General features: G+C 36.1%; 1 pseudogene; it reads right to left on the bottom strand.

The window, feature by feature from the left end:
- Window positions 1–1,260: 1,260 nt before the first annotated feature.
- LOC148691759 (protein STRICTOSIDINE SYNTHASE-LIKE 13-like) lies at window positions 1,261–3,432 on the bottom strand (annotated as a pseudogene).
- Between the last annotated feature and the right edge of the window lie 328 nt (window positions 3,433–3,760).

Raw genomic sequence — 3,760 nt, 5'->3', positions numbered from 1 at the left:
TTCATGTCTTTGTTTATTCTCCTTAGAGGGTACGTTTATTTTTAAACCCTTAATTAAGATAACAACTTAAATGATTATGTTTGTGTTATAATTATAAATATATAGTGAATGGATTTGATGAACATAAGTACTTTGTTATATTATTAGTTTAAAGTATTATTTTTAATATATGTAATATTTATTATACACTTATTATATTTTAATCACCGTATCCTAGTCGTGTCTGTGTCCTTGTTTTTTGAGATTTGCCGTATCGCTGTGTCGCAATGTCTCATGTCGCCGTATTCGTGTCTGTGCAACCTAGATTGCTACCAAGAGCTGGCCTTTCTCATTTATTCTTATAGGGTATGTTTGTTTGGCCTCACTAACTCTCACTGGATTAGATTGGATTACTTATTAGTGTAGTCCAGTGTTTGTTCCATACTGGGACTAAGGTAAATGAGGCTAAAGGGGATTTGCCAGGACTAACAGCCTCACTAAAAGTTCTTAGCGAGAGCCCCCGAAAAGGAAGGGACTGCTAAGACCGTCTCCTTCTCTGTCGTTTTCTCCTCGTCTAAGTCCTAGAGCCCCCTCTTCCGTCTTCCTTCTCTGCCAATCTTCCACATATTCCTCCTCCAACAAGACCCATAACCTCTACCATCTCCAACCGTCGTGGGCACATATCACCGCAGATGGTTTCATTGAAACCCAAATCACGAGATCTTTGTGAACCCAGTAGTGGGTGAGGAACATGACCGCAATGGAGGAATTTGGAAAGCCAAGAACGCCGGTGTCCACAAAACCGATGAAGACGGCGAGCCATCTGAGATGCTAGGACGCTGGGACCAGCGAAGAAGATGGAGGCAGGAGCTTAAGACGCTCTGATTTGCGGAATTGGAGTTGGTTTTGAGACACTATTTCGACGACGGGACACTCTGCATTGTGGAATTGGACTTGTTTTGATCTGATCTCAAATTGTGGTCTCAAATTGTGGAATTGGTTTTCAAATTGGAAAGTTTTCAGAAAAAGAAAGAGATAATTAATAATAAAAAGGGATTAAATAATGTAATATTAGAATTTATTAATTATCCTGTTTTTAGTTCGATACTGCCGCAAACGCTTCACTAAGTTAGTCCAGGTTAGTCTATTCTAAGCCAATCCAGCTTAGTCCTTAAAGCTAGTCCAGTCCGAGATAATCCGGTGCAACAAACGCACCCATATTGTTTGGAAAACGTCAACAAGTTTTTTTTTTTTTTTTTTTTTTTCGAACTCAACAAGAAGTTACACTATCCCAGTTTTTGGACCCTCTAGCCAATATTTCATTAGCATGCAATAATGCAGTGAACAAATAGAAATAGTAGGTTCAATTGTTCGTACCCTTTACTATATAATATTGGGAGTATAGGAATCATACTTGTATGTGTTCAAGTTGATATTGAAAAAGTGAAAAAAAAAAAATTATATTCTTTTTATTCAACAATAGTCGTCCACGATATTTGAGCTCAACTAATGAATTAAACAGCTACTCACATTATCTAAATTCTTATTTTTGTCAATTATAGAGAACCGAAGGCTCAGAAGTGTATTACCTGCAGTTGGTGGTCTCAATAAAGAGAATTGAAGTTTTGGTCCTGGGAAAGTTGAATTCCATTTGGAAAAGCCAAACCATCCAAGACAATATGAGTTGTTTTAGTAGGAGGATCATATCTCCGAAGCCTACCAGTGGATTCTCCTTCCAATAGCATAAAAAAATGATTCCTGCAATTTGATTAGTTTCCATTAATGCCTCATTTGGTTACCAATTGGTATCGTTACCATGCATTAACATGTGAAGGGATATAAACCATATGATTACTAATGTAATCATCTTAGAAGGAAGGCATATAAACTATTTGATTACTAATGCAATCATCTTAGAAGGGTTGAAAGCATTCTTATAAATCCCAAGGCACCTTTAGAAGCGTTGTGCACATAAAAGTTAAAAAGTGCATTTGTGTTTTAAAAAGAAATATATTTTTTGGGGTACTTTCTAGAGAAATACCTAACAATATTTTAAGTGCTTTTAAGTGTTTTCTTGGATGCACTTTTCTTATAATATTTTCACATAAAAATGCTTATGAACATAAATACTTCTTACAAAAGCAATTCCAAACATACAAGCACTTTTATACGTACACTCGGTTGTATCTCTTGTCTGTGAAGAAAATAGAGCCATTCTTTTGGATGTCAAGGTCATTTGCTAAAAGCATAGGCTTCCCTTCCACATGAGTTGACAAAGAAGTGGCAAGTTCCTCAAGAGCCAACAACAAGAAGGCCATAATATGCATCAGCAACGTACAAATCTCCAATCTCTATCAAATCTCAAGCCAAGTGGATGCAATGAGCGTACTCTCTGGATCCTCTTTGTGAGGAGATCTTCCAATCACGTCCGTTCATCGTACATCGTACAGTCAGTTTTCGTCAGGTACTATTTATATTCAATTTTAAATAAAAAAATTTGTGATAATTTCTGACCGCACGATATATTATGAACAGACGTGATTGAAGATTTCCTGTGATCCTCACAGAGATGATCCTCATTCAAGTGGATGACTATACTTTTTCTCATGCTTCCATTGCTTATTCGTGGTTGAGTCAATGCCTTTAGCACAAACCTTCTCGGACCTTTTGAGGGCCACATCCACTATATATAATTACAATGGAAAACTAACCAAAAACCCGGAAAAACTTTCTTTTTAATCATCAGGACAAAATTTTCCAAAAATGCCGATCCTACCCTTCACACATATGTACAATATTGCTCAGTATTCAGCAATATTCACAGCAAAGTTCACATCAATCCCCCAAGGAATACATCCAAAAGAAGAGAAAAGAAGACTAACACTTTCAGATTACATTGGAATGCTAAAATCAAACATTGCAGTAGCCAAGATAACATGGATTCACATGACCTTCATTAAAACAAAGACAAGTCAGTCAACTTTCAGAAAGTGCTGACAACTTTCAGAAATAGTGTGTAGTCCAAAAGTTGTAAATATTGAAAAATTATTTTGTTGTTTCGGAACTAGCTTTTGTATATAAGGGAGCTTTTCCTCCCATGTAGAGCACATGGAACAACACAGCAGAGACACAGCATACTCATAACATCCTTCAATCCTCATACACTCAAGCATCCAAAAACCTTCCTAGCATCCCTTGTAAACATTTCTTTGTAAACACTTCTCTTTGTAAACATTCTATATATCAATAAAAATTCAAGTGTACATATTCAAGCAATCTCCAAGTCTTAAGTAAGTTTTCTTTTCTTTCTTTAGTGTGTTTGTTTAATTAGACTTCTAGTCCAAAACAAGGAAACACTATTATAGTTATATTATTAACCTGCTAAACTGATGATCATACTTTGTTCGAGCACTCTGTTATAGTTGAATGCTTGCCATACAAATAACTGGACATTAACCAGAGTACCTCTGAGCTCACCTGTTAAGGCCTTATACTTGTACTATGAGTGGCCGTCATGCTGAAACATGTCAAGTTCTATGTGCAAGGTTTTATGTCTAGTTGTTATAATGGCCATCCGACTATTTAACCGAGCCTTGCTTTGCGAATTTGGTATTAGAGCCAAGTTTAGCATTTTAATAGTATAATTATGATAGTAAAGTACCTTAAGGACGGAAGTCATTGATACAACTGATCACACTTATTTATTTTGTATGAACATCAGATATTATTGTCCTTGTAAACCTTGTCAACCACAACCACCGGATATTTATTGTCCTAGACA

This window comes from Pyrus communis, chromosome 13 (genome assembly GCF_041283825.1).
Source record: "Pyrus communis isolate YQ-2024b chromosome 13, ASM4128382v1, whole genome shotgun sequence".
Classification (NCBI taxonomy): Eukaryota; Viridiplantae; Streptophyta; class Magnoliopsida; order Rosales; family Rosaceae; genus Pyrus; species Pyrus communis.
This window is presented reverse-complemented; position numbering and strand designations above follow the sequence as displayed.